This window comes from Oncorhynchus nerka, linkage group LG19 (genome assembly GCF_034236695.1).
Source record: "Oncorhynchus nerka isolate Pitt River linkage group LG19, Oner_Uvic_2.0, whole genome shotgun sequence".
NCBI lineage: Eukaryota > Metazoa > Chordata > Actinopteri > Salmoniformes > Salmonidae > Oncorhynchus > Oncorhynchus nerka.
The window spans coordinates 50,250,243-50,269,128 of record NC_088414.1 but is presented as its reverse complement, the minus strand read 5'-3'; positions in this window follow the sequence as shown (position 1 = coordinate 50,269,128).

The window sequence follows — 18,886 nt, the reverse complement described above, 5'->3', positions numbered from 1 at the left end:
ACTGTAGAAACCAAACAGCATTCTCAGTCAGGATAACAGCCCACTGTAGAAACCAAACAGCATTCTCAGTCAGGATAACAGCCCACTGTAGAAACCAAACAGCATTCTCAGTCAGGATAACAGCCCACTGTAGAAACCAAACAGCATTCTCAGTCAGGATAACAGCCCACTGTAGAAACCAAACAGCATTCTCAGTCAGGATAACAGCCCACTGTAGAAACCAAACAGCATTCTCAGTCAGGATAACAGCCCACTGTAGAAACCAAACAGCATTCTCAGTCAGGATAACAGCCCACTGTAGAAACCAAACAGCATTCTCAGTCTGTAGAAACCAAACAGCATTCTCAGTCAGGATAACAGCCCACTGTAGAAACCAAACAGCATTCTCAGTCAGGATAACAGCCCACTGTAGAAACCAAACAGCATTCTCAGTCAGGATAACAGCCCACTGTAGAAACCAAAAACCAAACAGCATTCTCAGTCAGGATAACAGCCCACTGTAGAAACCAAACAGCATTCTCAGTCAGGATAACAGCCCACTGTAGAAACCAAACAGCATTCTCAGTCAGGATAACAGCCCACTGTAGAAACCAAACAGCATTCTCAGTCAGGATAACAGCCCACTGTAGAAACCAAACAGCATTCTCAGTCAGGATAACAGCCCACTGTAGAAACCAAACAGCATTCTCAGTCAGGATAACAGCCCACTGTAGAAACCAAACAGCATTCTCAGTCAGGATAACAGCCCACTGTAGAAACCAAACAGCATTCTCAGTCAGGATAACAGCCCACTGTAGAAACCAAACAGCATTCTCAGTCAGGATAACAGCCCACTGTAGAAACCAAACAGCATTCTCAGTCAGGATAACAGCCCACTGTAGAAACCAAACAGCATTCTCAGTCAGGATAACAGCCCACTGTAGCATTCTCAGTCAGATAACAGCCCACTGTAGAAACCAAACAGCATTCTCAGTCAGGATAACAGCCCACTGTAGAAACCAAACAACATTCTCAGTCAGGATAACAGCCCACTGTAGAAACCAAACAGCATTCTCAGTCAGGATAACAGCCCACTGTAGAAACCAAACAACATTCTCAGTCAGGATAACAGCCCACTGTAGAAACCAAACAACATTCTCAGTCAGGATAACAGCCCACTGTAGAAACCAAACAGCATTCTCAGTCAGGATAACAGCCCACTGTAGAAACCAAACAACATTCTCAGTCAGGATAACAGCCCACTGTAGAAACCAAACAGCATTCTCAGTCAGGATAACAGCCCACTGTAGAAACCAAACAACATTCTCAGTCAGGATAACAGCCCACTGTAGAAACCAAACAGCATTCTCAGTCAGGATAACAGCCCACTGTAGAAACCAAACAGCATTCTCAGTCAGGATAACAGCCCACTGTAGAAACCAAACAGCATTCTCAGTCAGGATAAACAGAAACCAAACAGCATTCTCAGTCAGGATAACAGCCCACTGTAGAAACCAAACAGCATTCTCAGTCAGGATAACAGCCCACTGTAGAAACCAAACAGCATTCTCAGTCAGGATAACAGCCCACTGTAGAAACCAAACAGCATTCTCAGTCAGGATAACAGCCCACTGTAGAAACCAAACAGCATTCTCAGTCAGGATAACAGCCCACTGTAGAAACCAAACAGCATTCTCAGTCAGGATAACAGCCCACTGTAGAAACCAAACAGCATTCTCAGTCAGGATAACAGCCCACTGTAGAAACCAAACAGCATTCTCAGTCAGGATAACAGCCCACTGTAGAAACCAAACAGCATTCTCAGTCAGGATAACAGCCCACTGTAGAAACCAAACAGCATTCTCAGTCAGGATAACAGCCCACTGTAGAAACCAAACAGCATTCTCAGTCAGGATAACAGCCCACTGTAGAAACCAAACAGCATTCTCAGTCAGGATAACAGCCCAGCATTCTCAGTCTAACAGCCCACTGTAGAAACCAAACAGCATTCTCAGTCAGGATAACAGCCCACTGTAGAAACCAAACAGCATTCTCAGTCAGGATAACAGCCCACTGTAGAAACCAAACAGCATTCTCAGTCAGGATAACAGCCCACTGTAGAAACCAAACAGCATTCTCAGTCAGGATAACAGCCCACTGTAGAAACCAAACAGCATTCTCAGTCAGGATAACAGCCCACTGTAGAAACCAAACAGCATTCTCAGTCAGGATAACAGCCCACTGTAGAAACCAAACAGCATTCTCAGTCAGGATAACAGCCCACTGTAGAAACCAAACAGCATTCTCAGTCAGGATAACAGCCCACTGTAGAAACCAAACAACATTCTCAGTCAGGATAACAGCCCACTGTAGAAACCAAACAGCATTCTCAGTCAGGATAACAGCCCACTGTAGAAACCAAACAGCATTCTCAGTCAGGATAACAGCCCACTGTAGAAACCAAACAGCATTCTCAGTCAGGATACACAGCCCACTGTAGAAACCAAACAGCATTCTCAGTCAGGATAACAGCCCACTGTAGAAACCAAACAGCCCATTCTCAGTCAGGATAACAGCCCACTGTAGAAACCAAACAGCATTCTCAGTCAGGATAACAGCCCACTGTAGAAACCAAACAGCATTCTCAGTCAGGATAACAGCCCACTGTAGAAACCAAACAGCATTCTCAGTCAGGATAACAGCCCACTGTAGAAACCAAACAGCATTCTCAGTCAGGATAACAGCCCACTGTAGAAACCAAACAGCATTCTCAGTCAGGATAACAGCCCACTGTAGAAACCAAACAACATTCTCAGTCAGGATAACAGCCCACTGTAGAAACCAAACAGCATTCTCAGTCAGGATAACAGCCCACTGTAGAAACCAAACAACATTCTCAGTCAGGATAACAGCCCACTGTAGAAACCAAACAGCATTCTCAGTCAGGATAACAGCCCATTCTGTAGAAACCAAACAGCATTCTCAGTCAGGATAACAGCCCACTGTAGAAACCAAACAGCATTCTCAGTCAGGATAACAGCCCACTGTAGAAACCAAACAACAGTCAGGATAATTCTAGAAACCAAACAGCATTCTCAGGATAACAGCCCACTGTAGAAACCAAACAGCATTCTCAGTCAGGATAACAGCCCACTGTAGAAACCAAACAGCATTCTCAGTCAGGATAACAGCCCACTGTAGAAACCAAACAGCATTCTCAGTCAGGATAACAGCCCACTGTAGAAACCAAACAGCATTCTCAGTCAGGATAACAGAAACCAAACAGCATTCTCAGTCAGATAACAGCCCACTGTAGAAACCAAACAGCATTCTCAGTCAGGATAACAGCCCACTGTAGAAACCAAACAGCATTCTCAGTCAGGATAACAGCCCACTGTAGAAACCAAACAGCATTCTCAGTCAGGATAACAGCCCACTGTAGAAACCAAACAGCATTCTCAGTCAGGATAACAGCCCACTGTAGAAACCAAACAGCATTCTCAGTCAGGATAACAGCCCACTGTAGAAACCAAACAGCATTCTCAGTCAGGATAACAGCCCACTGTAGAAACCAAACAGCATTCTCAGTCAGGATAACAGCCCACTGTAGAAACCAAACAGCATTCTCAGTCAGGATAACAGATAACAGAAACCAAACAGCATTCTCAGTCAGGATAAACCAAACAGCATTCTCAGTCAGGATAACAGCCCACTGTAGAAACCAAACAGCATTCTCAGTCAGGATAACAGCCCACTGTAGAAACCAAACAGCATTCTCAGTCAGGATAACAGCCCACTGTAGAAACCAAACAGCATTCTCAGTCAGGATAACAGCCCACTGTAGAAACCAAACAGCATTCTCAGTCAGGATAACAGCCCACTGTAGAAACCAAACAGCATTCTCAGTCAGGATAACAGCCCACTGTAGAAACCAAACAGCATTCTCAGTCAGGATAACAGCCCACTGTAGAAACCAAACAGCATTCTCAGTCAGGATAACAGCCCACTGTAGAAACCAAACAGCATTCTCAGTCAGGATAACAGCCCACTGTAGAAACCAAACAGCATTCTCAGTCAGGATAACAGCCCACTGTAGAAACCAAACAACATTCTCAGTCAGGATAACAGCCCACTGTAGAAACCAAACAGCATTCTCAGTCAGGATAAGCCCACTGTAGAAACCAAACCATTCTCAGTAGAAACCAAACAGCATTCTCAGTCAGGATAACAGCCCACTGTAGAAACCAAACAGCATTCTCAGTCAGGATAACAGCCCACTGTAGAAACCAAACAGCATTCTCAGTCAGGATAACAGCCCACTGTAGAAACCAAACAAGCATTCTCAGTCAGGATAACAGCCCACTGTAGAAACCAAACAGCATTCTCAGTCAGGATAACAGCCCACTGTAGAAACCAAACAGCATTCTCAGTCAGGATAACAGCCCACTGTAGAAACCAAACAGCATTCTCAGTCAGGATAACAGCCCACTGTAGAAACCAAACAGCATTCTCAGTCAGGATAACAGCCCACTGTAGAAACCAAACAGCATTCTCAGTCAGGATAACAGCCCACTGTAGAAACCAAACAGCATTCTCAGTCAGGATAACAGCCCACTGTAGAAACCAAACAACATTCTCAGTCAGGATAACAGCCCACTGTAGAAACCAAACAACATTCTCAGTCAGGATAACAGCCCACTGTAGAAACCAAACAACATTCTCAGTCAGGATAACAGCCCACTGTAGAAACCAAACAGCATTCTCAGTCAGGATAACAGCCCACTGTAGAAACCAAACAGCATTCTCAGTCAGGATAACAGCCCACTGTAGAAACCAAACAGCATTCTCAGTCAGGATAACAGCCCACTGTGTAGAAACCAAACAACATTCTCAGTCAGGAAACCAAACCAAAAGCATTCTCAGTCAGGATAACAGCCCACTGTAGAAACCAAACAGCATTCTCAGTCAGGATAACAGCCCACTGTAGAAACCAAACAGCATTCTCAGTCAGGATAACAGCCCACTGTAGAAACCAAACAGCATTCTCAGTCAGGATAACAGCCCACTGTAGAAACCAAACAGCATTCTCAGTCAGGATAACAGCCCACTGTAGAAACCAAACAGCATTCTCAGTCAGGATAACAGCCCACTGTAGAAACCAAACAGCATTCTCAGTCAGGATAACAGCCCACTGTAGAAACCAAACAACATTCTCAGTCAGGATAACAGCCCACTGTAGAAACCAAACAGCATTCTCAGTCAGGATAACAGCCCACTGTAGAAACCAAACAGCATTCTCAGTCAGGATAACAGCCCACTGTAGAAACCAAACAGCATTCTCAGTCAGGATAACAGCCCACTGTAGAAACCAAACAACATTCTCAGTCAGATAACAGATAGAAACCAAACAACATTCTCAGTCACTGTAGAAACCAAACAACATTCTCAGTCAGGATAACAGCCCACTGTAGAAACCAAACAACATTCTCAGTCAGGATAACAGCCCACTGTAGAAACCAAACAACATTCTCAGTCAGGATAACAGCCCACTGTAGAAACCAAACAACATTCTCAGTCAGGATAACAACAGAAACCAAACAACATTCTCAGTCAGGATAACAGCCCACTGTAGAAACCAAACAACATTCTCAGTCAGGATAACAGCCCACTAACAGTAGAAACCAAACAACATTCTCAGTCAGGATAACAGCCCACTGTAGAAACCAAACAACATTCTCAGTCAGGATAACAGCCCACTGTAGAAACCAAACAAGCATTCTCAGTCAGGATAACAGCATTCCACTGTAACAGAAACAAACAAACAGTCATTCTCAGTCAGGATAACAGCCCACTGTAGAAACCAAACAACATTCTCAGTCAGGATAACAGCCCACTGTAGAAACCAAACAACATTCTCAGTCAGGATAACAGCCCACTGTAGAAACCAAACAGCATTCTCAGTCAGGATAACAGCCCACTGTAGAAACCAAACAGCATTCTCAGTCAGGATAACAGCCCACTGTAGAAACCAAACAACATTCTCAGTCAGGATAACAGCCCACTGTAGAAACCAAACAACATTCTCAGTCAGGATAACAGCCCACTGTAGAAACCAAACAACATTCTCAGTCAGGATAACAGCCCACTGTAGAAACCAAACAACATTCTCAGTCAGGATAACAGCCCACTGTAGAAACCAAACAACATTCTCAGTCAGGATAACAGCCCACTGTAGAAACCAAACAACATTCTCAGTCAGGATAACAGCCCACTGTAGAAACCAAACAGCATTCTCAGTCAGGATAACAGCCCACTGTAGAAACCAAACAACATTCTCAGTCAGGATAACAGCCCACTGTAGAAACCAAACAACATTCTCAGTCAGGATAACAGCCCACTGTAGAAACCAAACAACATTCTCAGTCAGGATAACAGCCCACTGTAGAAACCAAACAACATTCTCAGTCAGGATAACAGCCCACTGTAGAAACCAAACAACATTCTCAGTCAGGATAACAGCCCACTGTAGAAACCAAACAACATTCTCAGTCAGGATAACAGCCCACTGTAGAAACCAAACAGCATTCTCAGTCAGGATAACAGCCCACTGTAGAAACCAAACAGCATTCTCAGTCAGGATAACAGCCCACTGTAGAAACCAAACAGCATTCTCAGTCAGGATAACAGCCCACTGTAGAAACCAAACAGCATTCTCAGTCAGGATAACAGCCCACTGTAGAAACCAAACAGCATTCTCAGTCAGGATAACAGCCCACTGTAGAAACCAAACAACATTCTCAGTCAGGATAACAGCCCACTGTAGAAACCACTGTAGAAACCAAACAGCATTCTCAGTCAGGATAACAGCCCATTCTCATTCTCAGGATAACAGCCCACTGTAGAAACCAAACAGCATTCTCAGTCAGGATAACAGCCCACTGTAGAAACCAAACAGCATTCTCAGTCAGGATAACAGCCCACTGTAGAAACCAAACAGCATTCTCAGTCAGGATAACAGCCCACTGTAGAAACCAAACAGCATTCTCAAACAGTCAGGATAACAGCCCACTGTAGAAACCAAACAGCATTCTCAGTCAGGATAACAGCCCACTGTAGAAACCAAACAACATTCTCAGTCAGGATAACAGCCCACTGTAGAAACCAAACAACATTCTCAGTCAGGATAACAGCCCACTGTAGAAACCAAACCATTCTCAGTGATAACAGCCCACTGTAGAAACCAAACAACATTCTCAGTCAGGATAACAGCCCACTGTAGAAACCAAACAACATTCTCAGTCAGGATAACAGCCCACTGTAGAAACCAAACAACATTCTCAGTCAGGATAACAGCCCACTGTAGAAACCAAACAACATTCTCAGTCAGGATAACAGCCCACTGTAGAAACCAAACAACATTCTCAGTCAGGATAACAGCCCACTGTAGAAACCAAACAACATTCTCAGTCAGGATAACAGCCCACTGTAGAAACCAAACAACATTCTCAGTCAGGATAACAGCCCACTGTAGAAACCAAACAACATTCTCAGTCAGGATAACAGCCCACTGTAGAAACCAAACAACATTCTCAGTCAGGATAACAGCCCACTGTAGAAACCAAACAACATTCTCAGTCAGGATAAGTCAGCCCACTGTAGAAACCAAACAACATTCTCAGTCAGGATAACAGCCCACTGTAGAAACCAAACAACATTCTCAGTCAGGATAACAGCCCACTGTAGAAACCAAACAACATTCTCAGTCAGGATACAGCCCACTGTAGAAACCAAACACATTCTTCTCAGTCAGATAACAGCCCACTGTAGAAACCAAACACATTCTCAGTCAGGATAACAGCCCACTGTAGAAACCAAACAACATTCTCAGTCAGGATAACAGCCCACTGTAGAAACCAAACAACATTCTCAGTCAGGATAACAGCCCACTGCCCACTGTACCAAACAACATTCTCAGTCAGGATAACAGCCCACTGTAGAAACCAAACAACATTCTCAGTCAGGATAACAGCCCACTGTAGAAACCAAACAACATTCTCAGTCAGGATAACAGCCCACTGTAGAAACCAAACAACATTCTCAGTCAGGATAACAGCCCACTGTAGAAACCAAACAGCATTCTCAGTCAGGATAACAGCCCACTGTAGAAACCAAACAGCATTCTCAGTCAGGATAACAGCCCACTGTAGAAACCAAACAGCATTCTCAGTCAGGATAACAGCCCACTGTAGAAACCAAACAGCATTCTCAGTCAGGATAACAGCCCACTGTAGAAACCAAACAGCATTCTCAGTCAGGATAACAGCCCACTGTAGAAACCAAACAGCATTCTCAGTCAGGATAACAGCCCACTGTAGAAACCAAACAGCATTCTCAGTCAGGATAACAGCCCACTGTAGAAACCAAACAGCATTCTCAGTCAGGATAACAGCCCACTGTAGAAACCAAACAGCATTTCTCAGTCAGGATAACAGCCCACTGTAGAAACCAAACAGCATTCTCAGTCAGGATAGAAACAAGCCCACTGTAGAAACCAAACAACATTCTCAGTCAGGATAACAGCCCACTGTAGAAACCAAACAACATTCTCAGTCAGGATAACAGCCCACTGTAGAAACCAAACAACATTCTCAGTCAGGATAACAGCCCACTGTAGAAACCAAACAACATTCTCAGTCAGGATAACAGCCCACTGTAGAAACCAAACAGCATTCTCAGTCAGGATAACAGCCCACTGTAGAAACCAAACAGCATTCTCAGTCAGGATAACAGCCCACTGTAGAAACCAAACAACATTCTCAGTCAGGATAACAGCCCACTGTAGAAACCAAACAACATTCTCAGTCAGGATAACAGCCCACTGTAGAAACCAAACAACATTTCAGTCAGTCAGATAGAAACCAAACCCATTCTCAGTCAGAAACCAAAAAGCATTCTCAGTCAGGATAACAGCCCACTGTAGAAACCAAACAACATTCTCAGTCAGGATAACAGCCCACTGTAGAAACCAAACAACATTCTCAGTCAGGATAACAGCCCACTGTAGAAACCAAACAACATTCTCAGTCAGGATAACAGCCCACTGTAGAAACCAAACAACATTCTCAGTCAGGATAACAACTGTAGAAACAAACAACATTCTCAGTCAGGATAACAGCCCACTGTAGAAACCAAACAACATTCTCAGTCAGGATAACAGCCCACTGTAGAAACCAAACAACATTCTCAGTCAGGATAACAGCCCACTGTAGAAACCAAACAACATTCTCAGTCAGGATAACAGCCCACTGTAGAAACCAAACAACATTCTCAGTCAGGATAACAGCCCACTGTAGAAACCAAACAACATTCTCAGTCAGGATAACAGCCCACTGTAGAAACCAAACAGCATTCTCAGTCAGGATAACAGCCCACTGTAGAAACCAAACAAACATTCTCAGTCAGGATAACAGCCCACTGTCAGAAACCAAACAAACATTCTCAGTCAGGATAACAGCCCACTGTAGAAACACAAACAAACAACATTCTCAGTCAGGATAACAGCCCACTGTAGAAACCAAACAACATTCTCAGTCAGGATAACAGCCCACTGTAGAAACCAAACAGCATTCTCAGTCAGGATAACAGCCCACTGTAGAAACCAAACAGCATTCTCAGTCAGGATAACAGCCCACTGTAGAAACCAAACAGCATTCTCAGTCAGGATAACAGCCCACTGTCAGAAACCAAACAACATTCTCAGTCAGGATAACAGCCCACTGTAGAAACCAAACAGCATTCTCAGTCAGGATAACAGCCCACTGTAGAAACCAAACAACATTCTCAGTCAGGATAACAGCCCACTGTAGAAACCAAACAGCATTCTCAGTCAGGATAACAGCCCACTGTAGAAACCAAACAGCATTCTCAGTCAGGATAACAGCCCACTGTAGAAACCAAACAGCATTCTCAGTCAGGATAACAGCCCACTGTAGAAACCAAACAACATTCTCAGTCAGGATAACAGCCCACTGTAGAAACCAAACAGCATTCTCAGTCAGGATAACAGCCCACTGTAGAAACCAAACAACATTCTCAGTCAGGATAACAGCCCACTGTAGAAACCAAACAACATTCTCAGTCAGGATAACAGCCCACTGTAGAAACCAAACAACATTCTCAGTCAGGATAACAGCCCACTGTAGAAACCAAACAACATTCTCAGTCAGGATAACAGCCCACTGTAGAAACCAAACAACATTCTCAGTCAGGATAACAGCCCACTGTAGAAACCAAACAACATTCTCAGTCAGGATAACAGCCCACTGTAGAAACCAAACAACATTCTCAGTCAGGATAACAGCCCACTGTAGAAACCAAACAACATTCTCAGTCAGGATAACAGCCCACTGTAGAAACCAAACAACATTCTCAGTCAGGATAACAGCCCACTGTAGAAACCAAACAGCATTCTCAGTCAGGATAACAGCCCACTGTAGAAACCAAACAACATTCTCAGTCAGGATAACAAGCCCACTGTAGAAACCAAACAACATTCTCAGTCAGGATAACAGCCCACTGTAGAAACCAAACAACATTCTCAGTCAGGATAACAGCCCACTGTAGAAACCAAACAACATTCTCAGTCAGGATAACAGCCCACTGTAGAAACCAAACAACATTCTCAGTCAGGATAACAGCCCACTGTAGAAACCAAACAACATTCTCAGTCAGGATAACAGCAAACAACATTCTCAGTCAGATAACAGCCCAAACAAACAACATTCTCAGTCAGGATAACAGCCCACTGTAGAAACCAAACAACATTCTCAGTCAGGATAACAGCCCACTGTAGAAACCAAACAACATTCTCAGTCAGGATAACAGCCCACTGTAGAAACCAAACAACATTCTCAGTCAGGATAACAGCCCACTGTAGAAACCAAACAACATTCTCAGTCAGGATAACAGCCCACTGTAGAAACCAAACAGCATTCTCAGTCAGGATAACAGCCCACTGTAGAAACCAAACAAACATTCTCAGTCAGGATAACAGCCCACTGTAGAAACCAAACAACATTCTCAGTCAGGATAACAGCCCACTGTAGAAACCAAACAGCATTCTCAGTCAGGATAACAGCCCACTGTAGAAACCAAACAGCATTCTCAGTCAGGATAACAGCCCACTGTAGAAACCAAACAGCATTCTCAGTCAGGATAACAGCCCACTGTAGAAACCAAACAGCATTCTCAGTCAGGATAACAGCCCACTGTAGAAACCAAACAACATTCTCAGTCAGGATAACAGCCCACTGTAGAAACCAAACAACATTCTCAGTCAGGATAACAGCCCACTGTAGAAACCAAACAACATTCTCAGTCAGGATAACAGCCCACTGTAGAAACCAAAAACAGTCAGGATAACAGCCCATTCTCAGTCAGGATAACAGCCCACTGTAGAAACCAAACAACATTCTCAGTCAGGATAACAGCCCACTGTAGAAACCAAACAACATTCTCAGTCAGGATAACAGCCCACTGTAGAAACCAAACAACATTCTCAGTCAGGATAACAGCCCACTGTAGAAACCAAACAACATTCTCAGTCAGGATAACAGCCCACTGTAGAAACCAAACAACATTCTCAGTCAGGATAACAGCCCACTGTAGAAACCAAACAACATTCTCAGTCAGGATAACAGCCCACTGTAGAAACCAAACAACATTCTCAGTCAGGATAACAGCCCACTGTAGAAACCAAACAGCATTCTCAGTCAGGATAACAGCCCACTGTAGAAACCAAACAAGCATCAGGATCTGTAGAAACCAAACAGCATTCTCAGTCAGGATAACAGCCCACTGTAGAAACCAAACAGCATTCTCAGTCAGGATAACAGCCCACTGTAGAAACCAAACAACATTCTCAGTCAGGATAACAGCCCACTGTAGAAACCAAACAGCATTCTCAGTCAGGATAACAGCCCACTGTAGAAACCAAACAACATTCTCAGTCAGGATAACAGCCCACTGTAGAAACCAAACAGCATTCTCAGTCAGGATAACAGCCCACTGTAGAAACCAAACAGCATTCTCAGTCAGGATAACAGCCCACTGTAGAAACCAAACAACATTCTCAGTCAGGATAACAGCCCACTGTAGAAACCAAACAACATTCTCAGTCAGGATAACAGCCCACTGTAGAAACCAAACAACATTCTCAGTCAGGATAACAGCCCACTGTAGAAACCAAACAACATTCTCAGTCAGGATAACAGCCCACTGTAGAAACCAAACAGCATTCTCAGTCAGGATAACAGCCCACTGTAGAAACCAAACAACATTCTCAGTCAGGATAACAGAAACCAAACCATTCTCAGTCAGGATAACAGCCCACAAACAAAACATTCTCAGTCAGGATAACAGCCCACTGTAGAAACCAAACAACATTCTCAGTCAGGATAACAGCCCACTGTAGAAACCAAACAACATTCTCAGTCAGGATAACAGCCCACTGTAGAAACCAAACAGCATTCTCAGTCAGGATAACAGCCCACTGTAGAAACCAAACAACATTCTCAGTCAGGATAACAGCCCACTGTAGAAACCAAACAGCATTCTCAGTCAGGATAACAGCCCACTGTAGAAACCAAACAGCATTCTCAGTCAGGATAACAGCCCACTGTAGAAACCAAACAACATTCTCAGTCAGGATAACAGCCCACTGTAGAAACCAAACAACATTCTCAGTCAGGATAACAGCCCACTGTAGAAACCAAACAACATTTCAGTCAGATAACAGCCCACAGAAACCAAACAACATTCTCAGTCAGGATAACAGCCCACTGTAGAAACCAAACAGCATTCTCAGTCAGGATAACAGCCCACTGTAGAAACCAAACAGCATTCTCAGTCAGGATAACAGCCCACTGTAGAAACCAAACAGCATTCTCAGTCAGGATAACAGCCCACTGTAGAAACCAAACAGCATTCTCAGTCAGGATAACAGCCCACTGTAGAAACCAAACAGCATTCTCAGTCAGGATAACAGCCCACTGTAGAAACCAAACAACATTCTCAGTCAGGATAACAGCCCACTGTAGAAACCAAACAGCATTCTCAGTCAGGATAACAGCCCACTGTAGAAACCAAACAGCATTCTCAGTCAGGATAACAGCCCACTGTAGAAACCAAACAACATTCTCAGTCAGGATAACAGCCCACTGTAGAAACCAAACAGCATTCTCAGTCAGGATAACAGCCCACTGTAGAAACCAAACAGCATTCTCAGTCAGATAACAGCCCACTGTAGAAACCAAACAGCAAGTCAGCCCACTGTAGAAACCAAACAGCATTCTCAGTCAGGATAACAGCCCACTGTAGAAACCAAACAGCATTCTCAGTCAGGATAACAGCCCACTGTAGAAACCAAACAACATTCTCAGTCAGGATAACAGCCCACTGTAGAAACCAAACAACATTCTCAGTCAGGATAACAGCCCACTGTAGAAACCAAACAACATTCTCAGTCAGGATAACAGCCCACTGTAGAAATTCTCAGTCAGGAAACAGCATTCTCAGTCAGGATAACAGCCCACTGTAGAAACCAAACAACATTCTCAGTCAGGATAACAGCCCACTGTAGAAACCAAACAACATTCTCAGTCAGGATAACAGCCCACTGTAGAAACCAAACAAACATTCTCAGTCAGGATAACAGCCCACTGTAGAAACCAAACAACATTCTCAGTCAGGATAACAGCCCACTGTAGAAACCAAACAGCATTCTCAGTCAGGATAACAGCCCACTGTAGAAACCAAACAACATTCTCAGTCAGGATAACAGCCCACTGTAGAAACCAAACAACATTCTCAGTCAGGATAACAGCCCACTGTAGAAACCAAACAACATTCTCAGTCAGGATAACAGCCCACTGTAGAAACCAAACAACATTCTCAGTCAGGATAACAGCCCACTGTAGAAACCAAACAACATTCTCAGTCAGGATAACAGCCCACTGTAGAAACCAAACAGCATTCTCAGTCAGGATAACAGCCCACTGTAGAAACCAAACAGCATTCTCAGTCAGGATAACAGCCCACTGTAGAAACCAAACAGCATTCTCAGTCAGGATAACAGCCCACTGTAGAAACCAAACAACATTCTCAGTCAGGATAACAGCCCACTGTAGAAACCAAACAGCATTCTCAGTCAGGATAACAGCCCACTGTAGAAACCAAACAACATTCTCAGTCAGGATAACAGCCCACTGTAGAAACCAAACAACATTCTCAGTCAGGATAACAGCCCACTGTAGAAACCAAACAACATTCTCAGTCAGGATAACAGCCCACTGTAGAAACCAAACAACATTCTCAGTCAGGATAACAGCCCACTGTAGAAACCAAACAGCATTCTCAGTCAGGATAACAGCCCACTGTAGAAACCAAACAGCATTCTCAGTCAGGATAACAGCCCACTGTAGAAACCAAACAGCATTCTCAGTCAGGATAACAGCCCATTCTGTAGGAAACCAAACAACATTCTCAGTCAGGATAACAGCCCACTGTAGAAACCAAACAACATTCTCAGTCAGGATAACAGCCCACTGTAGAAACCAAACAGCATTCTCAGTCAGGATAACAGCCCACTGTAGAAACCAAACAGCATTCTCAGTCAGGATAACAGCCCACTGTAGAAACCAAACAGCATTCTCAGTCAGGATAACAGCCCACTGTAGAAACCAAACAGCATTCTCAGTCAGGATAACAGCCCACTGTAGAAACCAAACAGCATTCTCAGTCAGGATAACAGCCCACTGTAGAAACCAAACAGTCAGGATAACAGCCCACTGTAGAAACCAAACAGCATTCTCAGTCAGGATAACAGCCCACTGTAGAAACCAAACAACATTCTCAGTCAGGATAACAGCCCACTGTAGAAACCAAACAACATTCTCATTCTCAGTCAGGATAACAGCCCACTGTAGAAACCAAACAACATTCTCAGTCAGGATAACAGCCCACTGTAGAAACCAAACAGCATTCTCAGTCAGGATAACAGCCCACTGTAGAAACCAAACAGCATTCTCAGTCAGGATAACAGCCCACTGTAGAAACCAAACAGCATTCTCAGTCAGGATAACAGCCCACTGTAGAAACCAAACAGCATTCTCAGTCAGGATAACAGCCCACTGTAGAAACCAAACAACATTCTCAGTCAGGATAACAGCCCACTGTAGAAACCAAACAACATTCTCAGTCAGGATAACAGCCCACTGTAGAAACCAAACAGCATTCTCAGTCAGTCAGAAACCAAACAACGTTCTCAGTCAGGATAACAGCCCACTGTAGAAACCAAACAGCATTCTCAGTCAGGATAACAGCCCACTGTAGAAACCAAACAGCATTCTCAGTCAGGATAACAGCCCACTGTAGAAACCAAACAGCATTCTCAGTCAGGATAACAGCCCACTGTAGAAACCAAACAACATTCTCAGTCAGGATAACAGCCCACTGTAGAAACCAAACAACATTCTCAGTCAGGATAACAGCCCACTGTAGAAACCAAACAACATTCTCAGTCAGGATAACAGCCCACTGTAGAAACCAAACAACATTCTCAGTCAGGATAACAGCCCACTGTAGAAACCAAACAACATTCTCAGTCAGGATAACAGCCCACTGTAGAAACCAAACAACATTCTCAGTCAGGATAACAGCCCACTGTAGAAACCAAACAGCATTCTCAGTCAGGATAACAGCCCACTGTAGAAACCAAACAACATTCTCAGTCAGGATAACAGCCCACTGTAGAAACCAAACAGCATTCTCAGTCAGGATAACAGCCCACTGTAGAAACCAAACAACATTCTCAGTAAAACAACATTCTCAGTTAGGATAACAGCCCACTGTAGAAACCAAACAACATTCTCAGTCAGGATAACAGCCCACTGTAGAAACCAAACAACATTCTCAGTCAGGATAACAGCCCACTGTAGAAACCAAACAGCATTCTCAGTCAGGATAACAGCCCACTGTAGAAACCAAACAGCATTCTCAGTCAGGATAACAGCCCACTGTAGAAACCAAACAACATTCTCAGTCAGGATAACAGCCCACTGTAGAAACCAAACAACATTCTCAGTCAGGATAACAGCCCACTGTAGAAACCAAACAACATTCTCAGTCAGGATAACAGCCCACTGTAGAAACCAAACAACATTCTCAGTCAGGATAACAGCCCACTGTAGAAACCAAACAACATTCTCAGTCAGGATAACAGCCCACTGTAGAAACCAAACAACATTCTCAGTCAGGATAACAGCCCACTGTAGAAACCAAACAGCATTCTCAGTCAGGATAACAGCCCACTGTAGAAACCAAACAGCATTCTCAGTCAGGATAACAGCCCACTGTAGAAACCAAACAGCATTCTCAGTCAGGATAACAGCCCACTGTAGAAACCAAACAGCATTCTCAGTCAGGATAACAGCCCACTGTAGAAACCAAACAACATTCTCAGTCAGGATAACAGCCCACTGTAGAAACCAAACAACATTCTCAGTCAGGATAACAGCCCACTGTAGAAACCAAACAACATTCTCAGTCAGGATAACAGCCCACTGTAGAAACCAAACAAGCATTCTCAGTCAGGATAACAGCCCACTGTAGAAACCAAACAGCATTCTCAGTCAGGATAACAGCCCACTGTAGAAACCAAACAACATTCTCAGTCAGGATAACAGCCCACTGTAGAAACCAAACAACATTCTAACAGCCCACAGTCAGGATAACAGCCCACTGTAGAAACCAAACAACATTCTCAGTCAGGATAACAGCCCACTGTAGAAACCAAACAACATTCTCAGTCAGGATAACAGCCCACTGTAGAAACCAAACAACATTCTCAGTCAGGATAACAGCCCACTGTAGAAACCAAACAACATTCTCAGTCAGGATAACAGCCCACTGTAGAAACCAAACAGCATTCTCAGTCAGGATAACAGCCCACTGTAGAAACCAAACAGCATTCTCAGTCAGGATAACAGCCCACTGTAGAAACCAAACAGCATTCTCAGTCAGGATAACAGCCCACTGTAGAAACCAAACAGCATTCTCAGTCAGGATAACAGCCCACTGTAGAAACCAAACAGCATTCTCAGTCAGGATAACAGCCCACTGTAGAAACCAAACAACATTCTCAGTCAGGATAACAGCCCACTGTAGAAACCAAACAACATTCTCAGTCAGGATAACAGCCCACTGTAGAAACCAAACAACATTCTCAGTCAGGATAACAGCCCACTGTAGAAACCAAACAACATTCTCAGTCAGGATAACAGCCCACTGTAGAAACCAAACAACATTCTCAGTCAGGATAACAGCCCACTGCATTCTCAGTCAGATAAACCAAACAACATTCTCAGTCAGGATAACAGCAAACCACTGTCAGAAACCAAACAACATTCTCAGTCAGGATAACAGCCCACTGTAGAAACCAAACAGCATTCTCAGTCAGGATAACAGCCCACTGTAGAAACCAAACAGCATTCTCAGTCAGGATAACAGCCCACTGTAGAAACCAAACAGCATTCTCAGTCAGGATAACAGCCCACTGTAGTAGAAACCAAACAACATTCTCAGTCAGGATAACAGCCCACTGTAGAAACCAAACAGCATTCTCAGTCAGGATAACAGCCCACTGTAGAAACCAAACAGCATTCTCAGTCAGGATAACAGCCCACTGTAGAAACCAAACAACATTCTCAGTCAGGATAACAGCCCACTGTAGAAACCAAACAACATTCTCAGTCAGGATAACAGCCCACTGTAGAAACCAAACAGCATTCTCAGTCAGGATAACAGCCCACTGTAGAAACCAAACAACATTCTCAGTCAGGATAACAGCCCACTGTAGAAACCAAACAACATTCTCAGTCAGGATAACAGCCCACTGTAGAAACCAAACAACATTCTCAGTCAGGATAACAGCCCACTGTAGAAACCAAACAACATTCTCAGTCAGGATAACAGCCCACTGTAGAAACCAAACAACATTCTCAGTCAGGATAACAGCCCACTGTAGAAACCAAACAACATTCTCAGTCAGGATAACAGCCCACTGTAGAAACCAAACAACATTTCTCAGGATAACAGCCCACTGTAGAAACCAAACAGCATTCTCAGTCAGGATAACAGCCCACTGTAGAAACCAAACAACATTCTCAGTCAGGATAACAGCCCACTGTAGAAACCAAACAACATTCTCAGTCAGGATAACAGCCCACTGTAGAAACCAAACAACATTCTCAGTCAGGATAACAGCCCACTGTAGAAACCAAACAGCATTCTCAGTCAGGATAACAGCCCACTGTAGAAACCAAACAGCATTCTCAGTCAGGATAACAGCCCACTGTAGAAACCAAACAACATTCTCAGTCAGGATAACAGCCCACTGTAGAAACCAAACAGCATTCTCAGTCAGGATAACAGCCCACTGTAGAAACCAAACAACATTCTCAGTCAGGATAACAGCCCACTGTAGAAACCAAACAACATTCTCAGTCAGGATAACAGCCCACTGTAGAAACCAAACAACATTCTCAGTCAGGATAACAGCCCACTGTAGAAACCAAACAACATTCTCAGTCAGGATAACAGCCCACTGTAGAAACCAAACAACATTCTCAGTCAGGATAACAGCCCACTGTAGAAACCAAACAACATTCTCAGTCAGGATAACAGCCCACTGTAGAAACCAAACAACATTCTCAGTCAGGATAACAGCCCACTGTAGAAACCAAACAACATTCTCAGTCAGGATAACAGCCCACTGTAGAAACCAAACAACATTCTCAGTCAGGATAACAGCCCACTGTAGAAACCAAACAACATTCTCAGTCAGGATAAC